The 24,731-nt window shown below is 41.6% G+C and overlaps 1 pseudogene; it reads right to left on the bottom strand.

The window, feature by feature from the left end:
• Positions 1 to 993: 993 nt before the first annotated feature.
• The window catches only part of LOC141271814 (uncharacterized), a 162,224-nt pseudogene continuing 138,486 nt past the window's right edge, over positions 994 to 24,731 (bottom strand).

The raw sequence follows: 24,731 nt of genomic DNA, 5'->3' as shown, positions 1-24,731 counted from the left end.
GCGTCCCTCAACTTTAACAAGATTCCCAGTGTCGGCATTGGCCACACAGCTCCAAAGCATGATGGAACCTCCACCAAATTTTACTGTGGGTAGCCAGTGTTTTTCTTGGAATGCTATGTTTTTTTGCCGCCATGCATAACGCCTTTTTGTATGACAAAACAACTCAATATTGGTTTTATCAGTCCACAGGACCTTCTTCCAAAAAGAAATTGGTTTCTCCAAATGTGCTTTTGTATACCTCAGCCGATTCTGTTTGTGGCGTGCTTGCAGAAACGGCTTCTTTCGCATCACTCTCCCATACAGCTTCTCCTTGTGCAAAGTGCGTTGTATAGTTGACCGATGCACAGTGACACCATCTGCAGCAAGTTGATGCTGCAGCTCTCTGGAGGTGGTCTGAGGATTGTCCTTGACTGATCTCACCATTCTTCTTCTCTGCCTTTCCGATGTTTTTCTTGGCCTGCCACTTCTGGCCTTAACAAGAACTGTCCCTGTGTTCTTCCATTTCCTTACTATGTTCCTCACAGTGGAAACTGACAGGTTAAATCTCTGAGACAGCTTTTTGTATCCTTCCCCTGAACAACTATGTTGAATAATCTTTGTTTTCTGATCATTTGACAGTTGTTTTGAGGAGCCCATGATGCCACTCTTCAGAGGAGATTCAAACAGGAGAACAACTTGCAAGTGGCCACTTTAAGTAGCTTTTCTCATGATTGCATACACCTGGCTATGAAGTTCAAAGCTCAATGAGGTTACAAAACCAAAAAAGTGCTTTAGTAAGTCAGTAAAAATTAGGTAGGAGTATTTAAAACAAGAAAATGATAAGGGTGCCCATACTTATGCACCTGTCAAATTTTGTTTGAATGCAGATTGCACATTTTCTGTTAGTACAATAAACCTCATTTCAAGGCAGAAACATTACTGTGTCCAACAGTTATTACATATATCAAACTGAAATAGCTGTTGCAAAAACACCAATTTTTATAAAACATTAAGCTTAAGATTAATAGGGGTGCCCAAACTTTTTCATATGACTATATAAAAATCACGGGCGCTTCCACTAGAAATGAAAATTCTGGGTATAAGTTTATGATCTACGCTCTCCCCACCAGGAAATACAAGTGTATCTGCTCAACACTGACTCAGAGTGTGGCCCTGTCCTCTACAGAATGTATCTGGTCATATACTCACAAATGGAACCTGCTGCCTCTTATTAGTAAAAAAGGGGACACTCTGGAAATTAACGAAGGAAAGTGCTTCTTTTTGAAACACGTAGGACATTTTTTTTTTGGTCTCTCCTGATCTTCGTACTTTGCAGTGACATTACTGAACCAACATGAACACTTGTTTTTAAGGCTATGTGCCCACGATGCATTTTTGAAGCATTTTTGATGCGGAATTTCCACAGTAGAAACGCTTTAAAAACGCTTGGTAATCCGTGCCCCATGATCCCCAATGAAAATCTGCATGTTCTGTGCCCATGCTGCGGCTTTTTCCGCAGCATGTCCATTATTTGTGCATTTCTGTATGCGGATTTGAGGTCCCAATGGACTAGAAAAATGCAAGTCAAATCCGCATGTAAAAACGTGTCAAAAACGCGTGTAAAATCCGCAAGCGTTTTTGACTGCCAAGACCATGCAGAAACGCTGCAGAAATTTTCTGCTTCATTTCTGCATCGTGGGCACATACCCTCAGAGACGCAGTCAGCAGAGGCACACTCAATGTTGGATCTCATCCAATTCCACGTGTTTAACTACACTTCCACCCTCTATTTACTCTGGATACTTTCACCACAACAGACAGACAGACCTATCATCCTCTCTTCTGCAGATTATGCTCAGGTGTACAGGACACTAGCAGTATATCCCAAAGTACTATTAACTTGTACCCATATGTTTTCCTGGGATATCACAGGAGCAGTGATATAGTGGGGTGGGTTACCAGATACATTCTGTAAAGCATACACTAAGTCAGTGTAAACTTTTTTATACAGCAGATGTTAATGACCCATCCTTCAGATAGGTAATCAACATCATATCGGTGGGGTCCGATTCCTGGAATCCCATCAATCAGTTGCAATAAGCTCAAGCAGCTGTCCAGATTTAAACACATTGTAGCTCTATTTAATTCAATGAGTAATGGCAGCTCCTCGGTACTGTAGAACAGATCTTTCACTTTTGAATAGAAACTAGTATGCAGTACCCTATAGCTTCCACTACACATTGAATAAAACTGTGATTTTCATCTCTAGATGACAGATCACCAAAGATCGAATATTGATTACCTATTCTGTTGATAGGTCATGTCATCAATATTTTTTGCCTGGACCCCCCTTAAGCTTTCCCATTCTTGAATATTTATTTGACTTTACGTTGACTTTCTCTGTTATTTGTTTTCTTGAATAATTTGAAAATGTAATATATGGTTTCTCCCTGTGTGAATTTTTTTTAATTGTCATCAAAGTATGATTTTCAAGTAAAACAATTCTCATTTTCTAGATATGAGAATGGCTTTTCCCATGACTTCTTAGATGTTGAAGATGATGTGAATTGAAGGTAAAGCATTTCCCACATTGTCAACATGAATATGGCTTCTCCCCTGCGTGAGTTCTCCAATGTTTCGCAAGATCTGATGTAGCTGTAAAACATTTTCCACATTCTGAACATGAAAATGGCTTGTCCCCTGTGTGAATTCTCCTATGGTTCACAAGACCTGATTTAGTTGTAAAACATTTTCCACATTCTGAACAGGAAAATGGCTTCTCCCCTGTATGAGTTCTTTGATGCATAAGAAGATGTGATTTGACAGTAAAACATTTCCCACATTCTGAACATAAAAATGGCTTCTCCCCTGTGTGTATTCTCTGATGTCTCACAAGATCTAATTTATCTGTAAAACATTTCCCACATTCTGAACAGGAATATGGCTTCTCCCCTGTGTGTATTCTCTGATGTCTAATAAAACTTGACCTATCTGTAAAACATCTCCCACATTCTGAACAACAATATGGCTTGTCCTCTGTGTGAATTCTCTGGTGTCTCACAAGAACTGATTTAGCTGTAAAATATTTCCCACATTCTGAACAGGAAAATGGCTTTTCCCCTGTGTGAGTTCTTTGATGTCTAACAAGATTTGATTTCTCTGCAAAACAATATCCACATTCTGAACAACAAAATGGCTTGTCCCCTGTGTGAGTTTTAATATGTCTAACAAAATGTGTTTTCTGATTAAAACATTTCCCACAATCTAAACATGAAAAAAGCTTCTTGCATGTGTGGTTTGTCTGATGTAAAATAAGATTTGATTTATCTACAAAACATTTTCCACATTCAGAACATGAAAATGGCTTCTCCCCTGTGTGAATTCTGCTATGGTTCACAAGACCTGATTTAGCTGTAAAACATTTTCCACATTCTGAACAGGAAAATGGCTTCTCCCCTGTGTGAGTTCTTTGATGCATAAGAAGATGTGATTTGATTGTAAAACATTTTCCACATTCTGAACATAAAAATGGCTTCTCCCCTGTGTGAGTTCTCTGATGTCTCACAAGATCTAATTTATCTGTAAAACATTTCCCACATTCTGAACAGGAATACGGCTTCTCCCCTGTGTGTATTCTTTGATGTCTCACAAGAACTGATTTAGCAGTAAAACACTTCCCACATTCTGAACAACAAAATGGCTTGTCCCCTGTGTGAGTTTTTAGATGTCTAACAAAACATGTTTTCTTATTAAAACATTTCCCACAATCTAAACATGAAAAAAGCTTCTTGCATGTGTGGTTTGTCTGATGTAAAACGAGATCTGATTTATCTACAAAACATTTTCCACATTCAGAACATGAATTCGTTTTTTCCGCTTTGTGAGTATTCTTATGTTTCACAAGCTCTGATTTCTGGCTAAAATATCTCCCACACTCTGAACAAGAAAATCTTTTTTCTTTTGTGTGAATTTTTTGATGTGTAACAAAAGACGTGTTAAGGGAAAAAGCTTGTCCATATTCTGAACATGTAAATGGCTTCTCTGCTGTAAGAGCAGTTTGATTTTTAATGCGTCTTTCGTGACTTTTATTTTTCCTCATAATCCGTGATGAATTATAAGATAGGATCTGTTCAGTAGGATCAGATGATAGATCTTTGCTGTGACAGGAAGATGGTATATCTTGGAAAATGGGATACACTTGATCTGTATCCTGTGTGATATCAAGTTCATTTGATTTAAAAATTGAAGATGTCAGATGTTCCTCTGATCTCCTGTCACAGTCATCTGCCAACAATAAAACAAATTTTTACTTTTTGAATGAAATATCTTTAAAACATTTCTATATAAAATTTCCATACAAATTGCAAATTATGTAGAAAAATTAAATTATTCACAAAGACAAAAGGTTGTTCACTATGTAACAGTAGACCGCAGAGCAGGAACCAGTAAAGCGTGATGTTGGACTCTTTGTTCATCCTTTCTCTGAAATATTGGAAAAAAAAGCCACCAAAAATGTTATGTAGCCAAAAATTATACCAATAAAACATTCTACTCATCCCGCAAAAAAACAAGTCACTACTTAGGCCCATCATCTGTGATTGGAAAAAGTTTTGTGACGACGGTGGGCGTGGACTCACTGCGCCACAGGCCGGGCTTACCCTGGAAGGGCGTAACTAAGTGACTACCTGGTCTGAACTACAGACTCTCATGGTGAGGATAGGCTTTGGCCATTAGGGTAGTCACCAGGCGCCACTCCAGGGCAATCCTCGGACCTGCAGCAGCTGACTAAAGGGTCAGAGGCACATGAGGTACAGAGAGCAAAGACAGACACGTGGTCAGACAATCAGAGGTCGGGGTAGGCAACACAGGGTCAAAATACGAATCCGGGGTCAGGAGCGAAGAGGTCAGACAAAATGCTTAAACAAGCCGAGTTGTTAATAGGAGAGACAAAACAAACATGCACCTAGACAGGGAACTAGAAATGTACTGAAACTAGGAATCCAAGTTCAGGGAGAGTGTGGACGGAGGAGCTGCCTAATATATTCCCTGCTGGTAGCGAATAGGCCAGGGAAGCACAACTCTTCAGGACACAGAGGGTCAAATGCGCCTCCTTATAGCCATGCGGAGACAGCAGGAGAATGCAGCAGTACTGGGAGTGCTGCAAAAGGTAGCTCAGTGAGACAGCCTTGCACAGGGAGGAGCAGAGCGATGAATGCAGTAAATAGGATAGTGCCCACCGGAATTACACGCTTCTACATTGCTAGTAGCTAAAAAGCTTTTAAAAAGCAACATGGCTTCCTTAACCCAGTCAAACTAAATCTAAGCTCCAAAATCCTAATATCCACCCCTCCTTCTGAGCCTTGAAGTGTGCCCAAACCACAATTAGCATCCACATGTTTAGCACTGCTGTAGTAGGAAGAACCCACTTATCTTTTTACAGTGTGTTGTGGCAAGACGACTCACTTGGCTGCTGTCAGAAGTAGACTCAGGAAACGGTTTCCTCTGCAGTTTTATTGTAACGGCATAAAGCGCTGCAGGTTCAGCAAAATAAACACGGCCTTTCTGGCATAACAGCAAAACAAAAGATAAATGATAGAACAGTCCATCAGTGTGTGGGGTTCGCCTGCACAAGTTATAGCACACTTCAGCTCCTCCTAAGCTGAAGCTTTCCAGTCTGGAGACTTGCCTCCCCAAACTCACAACCACAGAAAAAGAAAACAGTGACTGAGCATTTAACCTTGCTCAGCCACACCCTGAGGTGGAGGTAGGGTGAATGACTTCCCTCCCATCTCTATGTCATTCACACAAAACCACTCCCTTTACAATGGTGATTTAACCCCCCAACATATAACATGCTGAAGAATAGTTGTAGGTATAGTTCGCTAAGGCTAGCAGCCGTAGCAAAATATACCTCCCCTCACATATAACACCAGTGACTCTGTCACAGTGTGAATCTTCAGGAGCATTATGTTCTGGGAACTAAAATGGCATATTTGGAATTTTCATTCAGTAACATCCACTTCGTGGTAATTTCCAGTAGCCGCCTATGGGGGCAAAATAGTCAGTACATCTATTGATGAATTATGGGGTTTTCTGCCATCTTAATGTTATTATTAATGTATGTTGGCCACATTGAGTGACATTATTAGCCCTTTTCTGACATAGGCCGTACTACTAAGTATCTGTGCCCTGGGCCTTTTGGACCAGATACGTATTAGTACAGCCTGGCGATTTCGACCGCACACAGCCTGTGCGGGCGCGATCGCAGCCAGTTGTCAGCTGATTCTCACAGCTGACACCCGATGCTATGTGCTAGAAGCGGTCCCGCACCGCTCCCAACACATGAACCCCCTAAATGCTGAGATCAAAGTCGATCACAGCACTCCGGGAGCAAGAGAAGGTAGGCACCGATACCTACCTACACAATAAAAGTAAACATATTTAGTATCGCCGCATCCGGAACGACCTGACCTATAAAACTGTCCTACTAGTTAACCCGTTTAGTGAATACGGTTAAAAAAACAACAAATCAAAGCAAAAAACAATGCTTTATCATCATATCGCCAAACAAAAAATGGAATAAAACGCGATCAAAAAGATGAATGTGAATAAAAATGTTACCACGAAAAATGTCATCTTGTCCCACAAAAAACAAGCTGCCATACAGCTCCATCAGCCGGAAAATAAAAAAGTTATAGCTCTCAGAATAAAGCGATACAAAAAAAATATTTTTTTCTATAAAAGTTTTTATTGTGTAATAGTGCCAAAACATAAAAAAACTATATATATGTGGTCCCGCTGTAAATGTACTGACCCAAAGAATAAAGCTACCTTATCAATTTTACTACACGCGGAACGGCAAAAAAAAGCCAACAATTCCTGAATTGTTGGTTTTTGTGTATTCTGCCTCCCAAAAATCGTAATAGAAAGCAATCAAAAAATGTCACATGCCCGAAAATGATACAAATAAAAAAGTCAACTCGGCCCACAAAAAACAAGCCGTCACATGACTCTGTAGGCCAAAATTTTCACTATACCCCTTGATAAAATTCTTAAGGGGTATAGTTTCCAAAATAGGATCACTCGTGGGGGGGTTTCCACTGTTTAGGCACATCAGGGGCTCCCCAAACGCAACATGGCGTCCGCTAATTATTCAAGCAAATTACATTCAAAAAGTCAAATGGCGCTCCTTCCCTTCAGAGCGCCCAAACAGTAGTTTTCACCCACATATCGGGTATCGGCTTACTCAGAAGAAATTGCACAACAAATTTCATGGTGCAATTTGTCCTGTTACCCTTATGATAATGCAAAATTGGAGGCTGAAAAACATTTTTGTGGGAAAAATGTGAAAATTTTATTTTTACGGCTCAATGTTATAAACTTCTGTGAAGCACCTGGGGGTTTAAGGTGCTCACCACACACCTAGATAAGCTCCCTGAGGGGTCTAGTTTCCAAAATGGTGTCACTTGATGGGGGTTTCCACTTTTTAGGCACATCAGGGGCTCCCCAAACGCAACATGGCGTCCGCTAATTATTCAAGCAAATTTTACATTCAAAAAGTCAAATGGCGCTCCTTGTCTTCTGAACCCTGCCGTGCGCCCAAACAGTGGTTTTCCCCTACATATGGGGTATTGGTGTGCTCAGAAGGAATTGCACAACAAATTTTGGGGTCCACTTTTACCTGTTACCATTGCGAAAATAAAAAAAATTTGGGTCTAAAGTAACGTTTTTGTGATAAAAGTTAAATGTTCATTTTTTTCTTCCACATTCCAAAAATTCCTGTGAAGCACCTGAAGGGTTAATAAATTTCTTAATAAATTTCTTGAATGTCGTTTTGAGGGGTGAAGTTTTTAGAATGGTGTCACTTTTGGGTATTTTCTGTCATATAACCCCTCAAAGTCACTTCATATGTGATGTGGTCCCTAAAAAAATGTTTTTGTAAATTTTGTTGGAAAAATGAGAAATCGCTGGTCAACTTTTAACCCTTATAACTTCCTAACGAAAAAAAATTTTGGTTCCAAAATTGTGCTGATGTAAGAAAGACATGTGGGAAATGTTATTTATTAACTATTTTGTGTGACATAACTCTCTGATTTAAGGGCATGAAAAGTTTGAAAATTGCAAAATTTTCTAATTTTCTCCAAATTTTTCACAAATAAACGCAAGTCATATCAAAGAAATTTTACCACTATCGTGAAGTACAATATGTCATGAAAAAACAATCTCAGAATCAGTGAGAATGCATTGAAGCGTTCCAGACTAATTACCTCATAAAGTGACAGTGGTCAGAATTGTAAAAAGTGGTCATTAATGTGCAAACCCCTCTCGCTGGTAAAGGGGTTAATGTATGAGGGCAACACAGGGGGATGTTGTAAAGTATTGGACCACGAAGGGGAATATTACTACTATATTGAGGGACATTATATCAGTATGGGGGCATAATATTTGGACAATATCACTGTCTGGCTGCCATGGTGGAGGCAATTCTACTATATTTGGGCCCAAGGAGACATAAGCATATGCATGGGGGACACATAGGGGAACATCACTACTGTATTGTAATTTATTTTGGTGGATGCTGTTACAGTGGGAGAAAAGAGAGGTAAATGTTACAGTATAATTGGGGGAAAGTGCCATGTGCCCACTATACCCAATTCTACTAAACTATTGCTTATGTATAAATTAGCATGCTTAGTCTGGAGACAGGTGAACAGAGGGGTTAACTTTACTGATGTGTTATCCGAGATGCCTTTATGGCAGAACTCATATTTCCCCCTTTTGAGAATCTACCGTCTTTTCCTTATGGTCTACTTACAATGTTCATTCACTAGGTGACCTCTACGCCTCGCTGTTAGTGGATGCTTAATGGAAATCACTGATTATTTCCATAAAGGCTGAGGGTTGGGAGGATATTTTTTAATATTCTCTTCGTGTATTTCTTTCTACAAACAATAAAATTATTCAACTGTATACCATTCACCCGTCCTATTTGACTCCATTAAGATTGTTTCGGATGGGTACCAACCTCTGAATACCTGTGATGTCGTGCACCTGACGCAAACTCGTCACCTGATATTTTCTCATTTTCATTAGCCATCTCCTCCTTTCTATCATCCTCAGTATCCACTCCTATGTCATCGGACCCATAACCTCCTTCTTATTATCTTTCATGTCATCTCCTATTTCAGTCAACTTAATGAGAAGAGATGGCATCATTATACAAAAACCTTTTTAAGTGAACGCTATTTCTTGGTATGAAATTAGTAGCTATACAATGGATGGAAGATTCCCCACCATTACTGGAGGATTCTAGAAAACAACAGCAACATTACCATCTGTTTTTCTTAGTCCACAATACAGATATTTTTCTTCAAATGATTTTCTAAGCTGTCAGCACATTCTACGTTCGCTGTCATTTGGCTAGAGAGCTGCGCAGCTAAGGATCAGTGTCTTCTAATTCCGGTGGGTAGGATGGATCCTCCCGACTGTAAGCATTGAACAGTACAGATCTCATTCCAACAGAAGGGCGTCCCATGCCCAAAAGTAATGGGGGCGGTTTCAGGTAAAAGAGCATGTAGTGGTTGAACAGCAGATTGGAGACCACATGATTGTGATACAACCGAACAACACAACCGATAAAGCAGCCACAGCCGGTGACTGAGAAGAATTTGTAACTTCTCTGCATTTACTGGTTACTACTCACCTGGGCGGTTATCTGTAGTAATCTCCTCTTTACACCACTCATCACCCCTCACATATGTCTCTGTAGTATCAATATGGGTCAGATCTTCACCCTGAAACAATATGTAAAAGTCAGATCTATGATCAGCTCTAATCCTGAACTCTCCACCGTTCTCATTATACAAGTATAAAACATATAATACTGGCGGATAAAACAAGACCTTCATAGCCGTCTACATGTCATAGGGGAGATCTCATAACACCTTCTCTCCATCTACCTGATGATCCTGAGGAACATTGAGATTTTCTTGTTTACAGTCCTGTGGAAGAAGAGGACGGGGACATGTCTCTGGTGTTGTCCTCTTACTGGATAGAACTGGAGGAAACACATACAGGAAATGAATTCATTCTTTACATACAGATAATTATTGGTGATGTGTATTTAGTCCTGTCTATTACCTGGTGATGTGAGGGGCTGGGGAACCTCCATAAAGACGTCCTTGTACAGATCTTTGTGTCCTTCTAAATACTCCCACTCCTCCATGGAGAAATAGACGGCAACATCCTGACTCCTTATAGGAAACTGACACATACAATGATACAGTCATCCCCCGATCCCTTCATAGCATTACTGTATAATGTCCCAGCATTCCCAGCAGTGTCACCTCTCCAGTCAGCAGCTCAATCATCTTGTAGGCGAGTTCTAGGATCTTCTGGTCATTGAAGTCCTCATGTATCAGGGGGTGAAGTGGGGGCCCAGTGATTGGGCTCAGGGGTCTTCCCCATCCCTCAGAAACAGGGGCCTGACAGCGCTCACTAGAGGTCTTCTTCACTACTGTGTAATCCTGGTTATGGAGAGACACATTAATAAATCTCACTACAGACATTTCCAGAGTCCTCACCTCTCCAGTTCTGTCCATCTGTTATTCCCATAGATAAGAATGATGTAATGTGACGTCATCAGAATCTCTCACCTCTCCAGTAAGCTGGAAGAGGATCTCTAGGGTGAGGTGTAATATCCTCTCTGCCATCTTGTCACTGTCCCTATCCTTTCTCGATGGGTCAATTAGAAAAATTGTCTTATCCAGAAGATCGCCACTGAGAGGATCCGATATTGTAGGGTCCTGAATGGGAAGAAGATGAGCCAATGTAACATCATAAACGATTCTGTGTGATAATACAATTACTGGAGATGAGGTGAACGTATATAAAGATGTAAGTGTTATATTCTCCTATCATGTACACTATAATGTCACGACCATTGCCCAGTCTCTGCTCTCATGACTATAAAAGGAGGACTCCGCTTCTCACTAGTTCACACCACATTTATTGCAGCCGCCATTCACCAATTTCACAGGTCAGCAAGTCCTGCCCTGGAAAATACACTAGTACACGTGCGCACCTAACCTTCCCAAGCACCATATAGGAACTCTACTATACTTTCCTTACTTGAGGTTGTGGGTACAGTTAGAGCACCAAACAAACATTTCATTTTAGATTTAATAAACAATAAAAAGGCACAGTGCTTAAAAAATGGCAAAAAAGATGAAATAATAAAGAGACATACTCAAAAGGCAAAAACAGTACAGAAATAAACAGAAATTAAATACATAAACAGATTAGACCTTCTGGTGGAGGAAATCAGGACAGATCTACAATTCACTTTGTCTCTCCTGGGATGTGACAATGAGTTTTTCTGGAGGAGATATTATAAAGAATCTCAGGTGAGAGGAAGATGGTACAAGAATGAGATTCTAATTTATGTCATATTCTGCCGCAGTAACCTGCTAGTGGAATAATATGACCGCTATTTCCAACCACACTGTCACCATCCTAGACACACCAAACATGACTATGATCTATCATAGTCATATTAAGGATTGATATTACATTTCTGTGGTTTCCCAAGGCTTAAAATCCTGGCGCTTGAACCCACAATTTTCCCACTGTTTTTTATCGTAAAGTACAGAAGAGTGTGTGTGTGTGTGTATATGTGTGTATATATTATATATATATATATATATATATATATCAGACCAAAAGTTTGGACACACCTTCTCATTTAAAGATTTTTCTGTATTTTCATGACTATGAAAATTGTACATTCACACTGAAGGCTTCAAAACTATGAATTAACACACGTGGAATTATATACTTAACAAAAAAGTGTGAAACAACTGAAAATATGTCTTATATTCTAGGTTCTTCAAAGTAGCCACCTTTTGCTTTGATGACTGCTTTGCACACTCTTGGCATTCTCTTGATGAGCTTCAAGAGGTAGTCACCGGAAATGGTCTTCCAACAATCTTGAAGGAGTTCCCAGAGATGCTTAGCACTTGTTGGCCCTTTTGCCTTCACTCTGCGGTCCAGCTCACCCCAAACCATCTCGATTGGGTTCAGGTCTGGTGACTGTGGAGGCCAGGTCATCTGGCGTAGCACCCCATCACTCTCCTTCTTGGTCAAATAGCCCTTACACAGCCTGGAAGTGTGTTTGGGGTCATTGTCCTGTTGAAAAATAAATGATGGTCCAACTAAACGCAAACCGGATGGAATAGCATGCCGCTGCAAGATGCTGTGATAGCCATGCTGGTTCAGTATGCCTTCAATTTTGAATAAATCCCCAACAGTGTCACTAGCAAAGAACCCCCACACCATCACACCTCCTCCTCCATGTTTCATGGTGGGAACCAGGCATGTAGAGTCCATCCGTTCACCTTTTCTGCGTCGCACAAAGACACGGTGGTTGGAACCAAAGATCTCAAATTTGGACTCATCAGACCAAAGCACAGATTTCCACTGGTCTAATGTCCATTCCTTGTGTTCTTTAGGCCAAACAAGTCTCTTTTGCTTGTTGCCTGTCCTTAGCAGTGGTTTCCTAGCAGCTATTTTACCATGAAGGCCTGCTGCACAAAGTCTCCTCTTAACAGTTGTTGAAGAGATGTGTCTGCTGCTAGAACTCTGTGTGGCATTGACCTGGTCTCTAATCTGAGCTGCTGTTAACCTGCGATTTCTGAGGCTGGTGACTCGGATAAACTTATCCTCAGAAGCAGAGGTGACTCTTGGTCTTCCTTTCCTGGGGCAGTCCTCATGTGAGCCAGTTTCTTAGTAGCGCTTGATGGTTTTTGCAACTGCACTTGGGGACACTTTCAAAGTTTTCCCAATTTTTCGGAATGACTGGCCTTCATTTCTTAAAGTAATGATGGCCACTCGTTTTTCTTTACTTAGCAGCTTTTTTCTTGCCATAATACAAATTCTAACAGTCTATTCAGTAGGACTATCAGCTGTGTATCCACCAGACTTCTGCACAACACAACTGATGGTCCCAACCCCATTTATAAGGCAAGAAATCCCACTTATTAAACCTGACAGGGCACACCTGTGAAGTGAAAACCATTTCCGGTGACTACCTCTTGAAGCTCATCAAGAGAATGCCAAGAGTGTGCAAAGCAGTCATCAAAGCAAAAGGTGGCTACTTTGAAGAACCTAGAATATAAGACATACTTTCAGTTGTACTTTTTTGATAAGTATATAATGCCACATGTGTTAATTCATAGTTTTGATGCCTTCAGTGTGAATATACAATTTTCAAAGTCATGAAAATACAGAAAAATCTTTAAATGAGAAGGTGTGTCCAAACTGTTGGTCTGTACTGTATATATATATATACGCACTCACACACACATATATATATATATATATGTATATATATATATATATATATTACTGTAAATATACACACACACACACTACCGTTCAAAAGTTTGGTGTCACCCAGACAATTTTGTGTTTTCCATGAAAACTCATACTTTTATTTATCAAATGAGTTGCAAAATGATTAGAAAATATAGTCCAGTCATTGACAAGGTTAGAAATAATGATTTTTATTTGAAAGAATAATTTTCTCCTTCAAACTGCTTTCGTCAAAGAATGCTCCCTTTGCAGCAATTCCAGCATTGCAGACCTTTGGCATTCTAGCTGTTAATTTGCTGAGGTCATCTTGAGAAATTTCACCCCATGCTTCCTGAAGCCCCTCCCACAAGTTGGATTGGCTTCATGGGCACTTTTTGCATACCATACGGTCAAGCTGCTCCCACAACAGCTCAATGGGGTTGAGATCTGATGACTGCATTGGCCACTCCATTACAGATAGAATACAAGCTGCCTGCTTCTTCCCTAAATAGTTCATGCATAATTTGGAGGTGTGCTTTGGGTCATTGTCCTGTTGTAGAATGAAATTGACTCCAATCAAGCGCTGTCTACAGGATATGGCATGGTGTTGCAAAATGGAGTGATAGCCTTCCTTATTCAAAATCCCATTTACCATGAACAAATCTCCCACTTTACCAGCACCAAAGCAACCCCAGACCATCACATTACCTCCACCATGCTTGACTGATGGCGTCAGGCACTCTACCAGCATCTTTTCATTTATTTCTGCGTCTCACAAATGTTCTTCTGTGTGATCCAGACACCTGAAACTTTGATTCATCTGTCCATAAAACTTTTTTCAAATCTTCCTCTGTCTAATGTCTGTGTTCTTTTGCCCATATTAATCTTTTCCTTTTATTAGCCAGTCTCAGATATCGCTTTTTCTTAGCCACTTTGCCCTGAAGGCCAGCATACCGAAGTCGCCTCTTCACTGTAGACGTTGACACTGGCATTTTGAGTGTACTATTTAATGAAGCTGCCAGTTGAGGAGCTGTGAGACGTCGATTTCTCAAACTAGAGACTCTAATGTACTTGTCTTGTTGCTCAGTTGTGCAGCGGGATCTCCCACTTCTCTTTCTACTCTGGTTAGAGCCTGTTTGCGCTCTCCTCTGAAGGGAGTAGTACACACCATTGTAGGAAATCTTCAATTTCTTGGCAATTTCTCGAATGGAATAGCCTTCATTTCTAAGAACAAGAATAGACTGTCGAGTTTCACATGAAAGTTCTCTTTTTCTGGCCATTTTGAGAGTTTCATAGAACAAACAAATGTAATGCTCTAGATTCTCAACTAGCTCAAAGGAAGGTCAATTTTATAGCTTCTCAAATCAGCCAAACCGTTTTCAGCTGGGCTAACATACTTGTGCAAGGGTTTTCTAAACATCCATTAGCCTTCTTACACAGTTAGCAAACACAATGTACCATTAAAACACTGGAGTGGTGGTTGTTGGGAATGGGCTTCTATCCACCTATGTAGATATTGCAATAAAAACAAGACTTTTGCAGCTAGAATAGTCATTTACCACATAAACAATGTATACAGTGTATTTGATTCATTTAATGTTATCTTCATTGAAAAAAAATGTGCTTTTCTTTCAAAAATAATGAAATTTCTAAATGACCCCAAACTTTTGAACGGTAGTGTATGTAACTTTTTTAACAGCTTGGCGTTTTTAGAAACCTTAAGTGGTTAAAAGCAGGGCTGTGGAGTCGAAGTCGTTGCTCATTTTGGTGGAGTCGGTATAAAATGGACTGACTCCGAAAATATATAATAAATTGGGTACAGTAGTTCAATGCAGAATGTGCTGAATATTTTTTCATAGGAATTTGGGAAAGTTATGAAATGTCCTATAAATGGCTGTTCTATTCCTGATCTAAGGCTACATTTACACACAGCGTTTTTGCTGCGTTTTTTGAGGATAAGTTTTTCAGCTGCAAAAGCAGATCAGCTTTTTAAAAAACCGCATCACCTGAAAGGTTTTTGAGCTCATAGATAATGTTTTTAATAGCAAAAACAGATTAGAAAAACGCCGCAGAAACTGACATGCTCATTCTTTGTGAGGATCCGTTTTTGAGCCCAAAAACGGATCCTCACAAAACGATGTGTCTGAATGTCATATCTTGAAACCCATTGACTTTGCTGGGATGCCCAGAGTCACTGCATTTTACTGCAAAAAACGGATCCGCAAAAACGCTGTGTGTGAATCATGGCCGTAGCCAGCGAGGGGCAGGGGGGGGCAGCTGCTCCCCCCCTAGAAGCAGGGGCACACACCTATCAAAAGTCACTTGTATGCTGCAGTGCTCCAGTCCCGCACCAGCTCCAGACTGCAGGGGGCAATCACCCCTCCTCTGTCCTGTCTTCTGACATCTTCACCAGAGAGAGGAGGGGGAGGGGTGCCTGCCCTGCACAGGATCCGATTCCTGTGCCACCGAGCTGGAGAAAGTGAGAAGATCTCTGTCACAGGAAGGTAACTAATGCTAATATTGTAGGTGATTATTATGTGCTCTCTGTACAATATGTGAACTATATGTGCGATATGTGCAGTGTACTATTTGCTGTCTGTAGCTGTCATCTGTCTATCACACTCTATCTATCCTTCCATGTATTCATCTATCTATCCATCCCTCTATCTATCCATCTATCTATCCCTCCATCTATCCATCTATCTATCCCTCTATCTATCTATCTATCCCTCTATCTATCTATCTATCTATCCTTTCATCTATCCCTCCAGCTATCCATCCATATGGCTATCAATCCATATATTTATCCATCCATCCCTGTATCTATCTATCTATCGATCTATCTATCGATCTATCTATCTATCTCTCCATCCCTCTATTTACCTATCCATCCCTCTAGTAATCTATCTATTCCTCCATCTATCCCACTATCAATCTATCCATCCCTCCATCTATCTATCAATCCCTCCATCTACAGTATCTATCCCTCTATGACTTTATCTATCTATCTATCTATCTATCTAAATATAAGCAATATATGTGGGAGTCGGAGTGGTGGAGTCAGAGTAAGGGAAATTGAGGAGTCGGAGTCGCAGGTTTGGCTTACCGACTCCACAGCCCTGGTTAAAAGATGTTTAAAAGCCTGAACACATGCACAGCAAGTTGTTTTTACACAGAATTTCTTATGTTCCTTCCTTTGAAATTTTTTTCATAGGTTTTTGAGACAGTGTCCAGTTTCGAAAAAGATGTGGTGTTCACATACCCTTAAGAGTCTCATCCACAATCTTCACCTCTCCATCTGGTCAGGTGAGAGGAGGATAGCAAATTTTATGTACAAAAAAAGGTCTAAAGACTTGTGATGAGCAAACGTGCTCCTAACTGCTCGGAACTCGTCCGAGCATCTCTAGGTCTAGTCTAGGTATTCCACAATAATATATATACTGCTTAAAAAATGAAAGGGAAAAATCAAATAACACATCCTAGATCTGAATGAATGAAATATTCTCATTGAATACTTTGTTCTGTACAAAGTTGAATGTGCTGACAACAAAATCACACAAAAATCATCAATGGAAATCAAATTTATTAACCAATGGAGGCCTGGATTTGGAGTCATCCCCAAAATTAAAGTGGAAAAACACACTACAGGCTGATCCAACTTTGATGTAATGTCCTTAAAACAAGTCAAAATGAGGCTCAGTATTGTGTGTGGCCTCCACGTGCCTGTATGACCTCCCTACAACGCCTGGGCATGCTCCTGATGAGGTTGCGGATGGTCTCCTGTGGGATCTCCTCCCAGACCTGGACTAAAGCATCCGCCAACTCCTGGACAGTCTGTGGTGCAACGGGACGTTGGTGGATGGAGCGAGACATGATGTCCCAGATGTGCTCAATCGGATTCAGGTCTGGGGAATGGGCGGGCCTTCATCTTGCAGGAACTGCTGACACACTCCAGCCACATGAGGTCTGGCATTGTCCAGCATTAGGAGGAACCCAGCGCCAACCACACCAGCATATGGTCTCACAAGGGGTCTGAGGATCTTATCTCGGTACCTAATGGCAGTCAGGCTTCCTCTGGCGAGCACATGGAGGGCTGTGCGGCCCTCCAAAGAAATGCCCACACCATTACTGACCTACTGGTAAACCGGTCATGCTGACAGGCAGCGGATCGCTCTCCACGGCGTCTCCAGAGTCTGTCACGTCTATCACATGTGCTCAGTGTCAACCTGCTTTCATCTGTGAAAATCACAGGGCGCCAGTGACGACTTTGCCAATCCTGGTATAATGTGGCAAATCCAAAGCGCCCTGCACGGTGTTGGGCTGTGAGCACAACCCCCATCTGTGGACGTTGGGCCCTCATACCACCCTCATGGAGTCGGTTTCTAACTGTTTGTGCAGACACATGCACATTTGTGGCCTGCTGGAGGTCATTTTGCAGGGCTCTGGCAATGCTCCTCCTGTTCCTCCTTGCACAAAGGCGGAGGTAGCGGTCCTGCTGCTGGGTTGTTGCCCTCCTACGGCCCCCTCCACGTCTCCTGGTGTACTGGCCTGTCTCCTGGTAGCACCTCCAGCCTCTGGACACTACGCTGACAGACACAGCAAACCTTCTTGCCACAGCTCGCATCAATGTGCCATCCTGGATGAGCTGCACTACCTGAGCAACTTCTGTGGGTTGTAGAGTCCGTCTCAAGCTACCACAAGTGTGAAATCACAACCAACATTCAAAAGTGACCAAAACATCAGCCAGAAAGCATTGGTACTGAGATGTGGTCTGTGGTCCCCACCTGCAGACCCACTCCTTTATTGAGTGTGTCTTGATAATTGCCAATAATTTCCATCTATTGTCAATTCCATTTGCACAACTGCATGTGAAATTGATTGTCAATCAGTGTTGCTTCCTAAGTGGACAGTTTGATTTCACAGAAGTTTGATTTACTTGGAGCTATATTCTGTTCCCTTTATTTTTTTGAGTAGTGTGTATATATACAGTACAGACCAAAAGTTTGGACACACCTTCTCATTTAAAGATTTTTCTGTATTTTCATGACTATAAAAATTGTACATTCACACTGAAGGCATCAAAACTATGAATTAACACATGTGGAATTATATACTTAACAAAAAAAGTGTGAAACAACTGAAAATATGTCTTATATTCTAGGTTCTTCAAAGTAGCCACCTTTTGTTTTGATGACTGCTTTGCGCACACTTGGCATTCTCTTGATGAGCTTCAAGAGGTAGTCACCGGAAATGGTCTTCCAACAATCTTGAAGGAGTTCCCAGAGATGCTTAGCACTTGTTGGCCCTTTTGCCTTCACTCTGCGGTCCAACTCACCCCAAACCATCTCGATTGGGTTCAGGCCTGGTGACTGTGGAGGCCAGGTCATCTGGCGTAGCACCCCATCACTCTCCTTCTTGGTCAAATAGCCCTTACACAGCCTGGAGGTGTGTTTGGGGTCATTGTCCTGTTGAAAAATAAATGATGGTCCAACTAAACGCAAACCGGATGGAATAGCATGCCGCTGCAAGATGCTGTGGTACCCATGCTGGTTCAGTATGCCTTCAATTTTGAATAAATCCCCAACAGTGTCATCAGTAAAGCACCCCCACACCATCACACTTCCTCTTCCATGCTTCACGGTGGGAACCAGGCATGTAGAGTCCATCCGTTCACCTTTTCTGCGTCGCCCAAAGACACTGTGGTTGGAACCAAAGATCTCAAATTTGGACTCATCAGACCAAAGCAGATTTCCACTGGTCTAATGTCCATTCCTTGTGTTCTTTAGCCCAAACAAGTCTCTTCTGCTTGTTGCCTGTCCTTAGCAGTGGTTTTCTAGCAGCTATTTTACCATGAAGGCCTGCTGCACAAAGTCTCCTCTTAACAGTTGTTGAAGAGATGTGTCTGCTGCTAGAACTCTGTGTGGCATTGACCTGGTCTCTAATCTGAGCTGCTGTTAACCTGCGATTTCTGAGGCTGGTGACTCGGATAAACTTAGCCTCAGAAGCAGAGATGACTCTTGGTCTTCCTTTCCTGGGGCGGTCCTCATGTGAGCCAGTTTCTTTGTAGGGCTTGATGGTTTTTGCAACTTCACTTGGGGACACATTCAAAGTTTTCCCAATTTTTCACACTGGCTGACCTTCATTTCTTAAAGTAATGATGACCACTCGTTTTTCTTTACTTAGCTGCTTTTTTCTTGCCATAATACAAATTCTAACAGTCTATTCAGGAGGACTATCAGCTGTGTTTCCACCAGACTTATGCACAACACAACTGATGGTCCCAACCCTATTTATAAGGCAAGAAATCCCACTTATTAAACCTGACAGGGCACACCTGTGAAGTGAAAACCATTTCCGGTGACTACCTCTTGAAGCTCATCAAGAGAATGCCAAGAGTGTGCAAAGCAGTCATCAAAGCAAAAGGTGACTACTTTGAAGAACCTAGAATATAAGACATATTTTCAGTTGTTTCACACTTTTTTGTTAAGTATATAATTTCACATGTGTTAATTCATAGTTTTGATGCCTTCAGTGTGAATGTACAATTTTCATAGTCATGAAAATACAGAAAAATCTTTAAATGAGAAGGTGTGTCCAAACTTTTGGTCTGTACTGTATATCCATGGATATTGTTGATATAAGCCATTGATTGGCTGTTGAGCTCACATATTCATCGGGAATGACCAGGAAATACAGAACCTGGCATGGAGATCCAAACAGTGGTGGCACAAGAGTAGTGGGGAATAATTATTGTGAACTAATACTAATTTTCTTGCTTTACAGTATTACCTTTTCTTTCTTTACATTTACTAATAAAACCTATATATTTTAGAGCACAGACAACAAGCAGTTTCTCTGCAGCTGAATACGTTTCTCATAGACTCATCTTCCAAATTCTCGTCTCATTTAAAGACACTGAAATCGGCATTAGCAATACTGCAGGAGATATTCATTACACGTGGCATGAGAAAAAACTACTTCATGATGAGGACGGCATCTCCATTTTCTATTACGGCTCTATAAACATACCTGGCCAGAGTCCGTCACTGAATACATTACCACTGGCTGTCTATATGAAAGTTTCCCGTCTTCCTCGGGCTGTAATCTTTTATCGTGTAAGATCTCCTATCTGCTTCACATGTCTGAAAAACACACAGAAGATTGAGGCATTTATAAAAGCTGTTCGCAAGAACACCACAAAAAGGAGTTACAGGTGCTTCTCACAAAATTAGAATATCATAAAAAAGATAATTTATTTCAGTTCTTCAATACAAAAAGTGAAACTCATATATTATATAGTCATTACAAACAGAGTGATCTATTTCAAGTGTTTATTTCTGTTAACGTTGATGATTATGGCTTACAACCAATGAAAACACAACAGTCATTATCTCATTAACACCAGCTTGAAAAAATGATTTGATTACCATTTTGAATAGAATAGAGAGCTTTTGGATCTTCAAATTGGGAACGTTAGCCCCTGAAGGTCTGAATTTAGCTCTTGAAAATGTAACCAGTTCTTAAGGTCATGTTTTAAACGAATCTTTTCTTTTTTTCTTATCACCAATTTGCAATACGTCACTGCATAGCAACGTTTTTGTTCTTCGCATTGGTGATGTATATTTTTATAATGGTGAATATATGTCTAACATTTTTATTTATACATTTTTAAGATTGATGGAATTTTTCGATGTATAATTGTTTACTAATATGTATTGCCATATTTCATACCTAATCCAATATGTTCTTGAGTTTTTATCCATGTGAAGGTGACTCATGTGAAACCAATAGAGGCACCATGCATCAGCACATGAAGGGTCTTTTCAATTGGACCCAGGTTAACTAATTAGTATTAACCAATTACTGTGAAGTGTTGTCTATATATGTCTTATGTTGTATTTATACCCTTGTACCACCTGAGGAAGATAGTTTTACTATCGAAACGCGTTGTGGAAAGGGCTCATTAAATTTTATTATTTAGCCCCAATCTGTCATCTCCAGTGTTAATTTTTTGGTGCTCCATAGAAAGCTTTTTATTTAATCCACTATAATGACTGCCTTCTGGACATCTGTCAAGTCAGCAGTCTTCCCCATGATTATGGAGCCTACTGAAACAGACTAAGGGACCTTTTTAAATGCGTAGGAATCCTTTGCAGGTATTTTTTGTTAATTATTCTAATTTTAATGAGATAATGAGTTCTGTGTTTTCACTGGCTGTAAGCCATAATCATCAACATAACAGAAATAAACACTTGAAATAGATCACTGTTTGTAATGACTCTATATAATAAAGGAGTTTCACTTTTTGGATTAAAGAACTTAAATAATTTAACTTTTTGATGATATTCTAATGATGTGAGAAGCACCTGTATTGGATGCCAAAGTACAGTACAGTGTTTTATATTTTGTTTTTTACTGTGGATATGATGTTTTTTTCTGACATTTTCCCATTGGCTTTCCCTACATTACATAGAAAGGCCAAAAAAGCAGGTGTTATGTATCAAAATAAAATTGGCATCATGAAAAAGCATAAGACACATACAAGACAGAAAGAGATCACTCTCCATTCTAGGTAAAGACAGAGAGAAGGCATCTTCTATATCTGAGGTAACCGAAAGGCCTCACCCACCATTTGATCGGAGCCAGGAAGAGATATTGAGCCTCCTCAATTTTCTCTTACAGGAAAAACATATCTGTGCACCATGTTATCAAGTAGATAGAAAAGTAATCAAAACTGTAAGTCCTCAGTAGTTGATGCCTTTAAATGGCTGACTGAAAAGAGGGTAACAAATAGCTGCTTTCTAGGTCTCCTCTGTTCTCTTCATCAGTTTATATTATATTTGTTACCATATTTTCAGCCATTAAAAAATATAAACTTCAATGGATTCTCAATTTGGACTATTTTACATTTTATCTGAGGCACACAGAGAGGGGGATGTGACGCTGAGTCACTTTTCAGGGCCAACAAGTGCTAAACATCTCTGGGAACTCCTTCAAGATTGTTGGAAGACCATTTCCGGTGACTACCTCTTGAAGCTCATCAAGAGAATGCCAAGAGTGTGCAAAGCAGTAATCAAAGCAAAAGGTGGCTACTTTGAAGAACCTAGAATATAAGACATATTTTCAGTTGTTTCACACTTTTTTTTGTTAAGAATATAATTCCACATGTGTTAATTCATAGTTTTGATGCTTTCAGTGTGAATGTACAATTTTCAAAGTCATGAAAATACAGAAGAATCTTTAAATGAGAAGGTGTGTCCAAACTTTTGGTCTGTACTGTACGTCTGGCAGAGATCTGGGGAAAACAGCTCCGTTAAGTAGCCAGGCATTCAACTGGAATAATGAACACCTGAAGATAGCCAGTGCCTCCCGGTCTCAGGTTGGACAGCCAAGCTGTCATTCACCAGACTGACAGATATTGCACGCCACTGTACCAGATTGGATGGTCGAGCTGTCAATCACAGTACTAACAGCTCCAGCAGGCTCCTGTACAAGATTGGACGGCTGAGCTCTCAGTAACTGCATCCCAGACATAGTGAGGGGTGGAACCGTGACAGGGGAGTCCTGTGTTCCCCATTGTTACATCCCAATATATATCGAAATGACAGCCAGGGCCTAACAATGGTAACCTACAATGGTGTAATTAAAAAGACAAAGCAAAAAAACAAGCTAAAATACATCTACATTAGCTAAAAAATTATACTTATGGAAGAATATGTTGCTAGAATGCCTCCAATACAATGTACAGCTCATACCACAGATAACAGCCCCTGATACTATAGCAGAGGTGGGAAACCTCTGGCCCATTGGCTGTAATTTCCTTCAGCCCTCAGGCAAGTACCCAGGGACCGCAGTGCTTGGGCTACCGGCTTAGTTTGTCTAGCTGAGGGCCCTTTAATTCTTTCTTAGACTGTGTGCGCAGGCACGCAGCATTCACTCCTCAATGATGCAACGCACGTGTAGCACCCTGAGGATTCGGCTGCTACAGGGGTATTACACCTCAAGCCAGAGGTGTGGTATTCCACTCCCGGGTAAGGATGGAGTGTGGAACTGAGCTCAGTAGGCTGCATGCACTACATACATCCCATTTCCGGGGGACAGACCAATGGTACTCCCACTAGAGAAATGTGCAGGTACGACAGCGTCTGTCCCTGGCTGGAGTGGGAGGGGGGTGGAACATCCCAGTAGTGTAGGGGCAGATAGGGGGAGCAGTCTGGGTAATGCTAGGAGCTCATTGGGTGCTGGTCACCTGAGCTCACACATAGAGGGAGTATATAAGGTGGGAACCATCTTAGAACAGGGTCTTTGTAGAGGTTTGGTCAGACAAGCAGAGCAGCTCAGCCAGCTCCAAGGCCAAGAGAGTGAGAGAGAGGAGAAAAGAAGGACCCAGAGGGGGAGAAGAGGGAACTCCAAGAACCCAAAATTAGACCAGAGGGTGAAGAGTTGGCACAAGGGTACCGGATCCCAAGCTGGTGGAGGGCACTAATCCTTAGCCAGAGACCGGAGGTCGTGGGCAGGATCTGCCACGACCACCCACTAAATCCACCCGGAAGGCAAACCAAGAATAGGGTCAGGGAACCCAGAGACAAGAGTTTTACCAACAAGAGGCCCGAGGGAGCCGGACTTAGGTGGATCCCTGGTGGGGAAGGCCAGAGAGAAGGACAAGTCAGAAAGGGAGCTCAGGAACACGCTCCAGAATCACCTGGGGGTTGGCCAAGTCCAGGACCTGGTGGACGCAGCACGGCTCGGGCGGTCACTCAAGGCCGGAGTGACCAACACAAAAGCAGTAAGTAAAAACCCTGAACTGCACAGCCCGACTCTGAGTTTCATTACCATCCTCACTGCACCTCCACAACCACCATCCTCTGCAACTGACCCCCTGAGGCTATACCCCTCCCGTTGGGGGTTATACTACCTGAGCTGCACACACACCACCAGCCTCAGCGGACCCTGCTGCAGCGGCGGCCGTAGTGACCGCAAATCAACGGGTGGCGTAGTCGACACTAAAGAACATCCAGTAACATCTGTAGGACTGCCACACACTGAGCTTGACACCCTGGGCACGGACCGGGTCACCGCCACTCGGAGACTACAACCCCCATCTGATCCGGCTCCGGGTATCCCCCAAACAACACTGGCCCAGGGGGCGCGTCAACTTTGGCGTAGTCGGCAGGATTACGTGCCCGCAACAACCGGGTACTGCGTGCCTGAAGAAAAGTTCACCGTTACCTTAAAAAGAAGTCTCCCGCCGGTTCCGGAGGGTCCCCGCCAACGGACCCCATCGCAGGTCGTTTCCCGCCGGTTGTCCGCCATTTGCAGCTTTTTCCCGCCATCCGTGGAGTTTCCCGCCACTGGGAGACGATTCCCGCCATTTCCAAAGATTTCCCGCCTTGGAAGAGCGG

This window comes from Phyllobates terribilis, unplaced genomic scaffold (assembly GCF_046119375.1).
Source record: "Phyllobates terribilis strain yellow unplaced genomic scaffold, ASM4611937v1 Scaffold_5__5_contigs__length_657084704, whole genome shotgun sequence".
Taxonomy (NCBI): Eukaryota; Metazoa; Chordata; class Amphibia; order Anura; family Dendrobatidae; genus Phyllobates; species Phyllobates terribilis.
The sequence above is the reverse complement of the archived record's forward strand: the minus strand, read 5'-3'. Positions and strand labels throughout refer to the sequence as shown.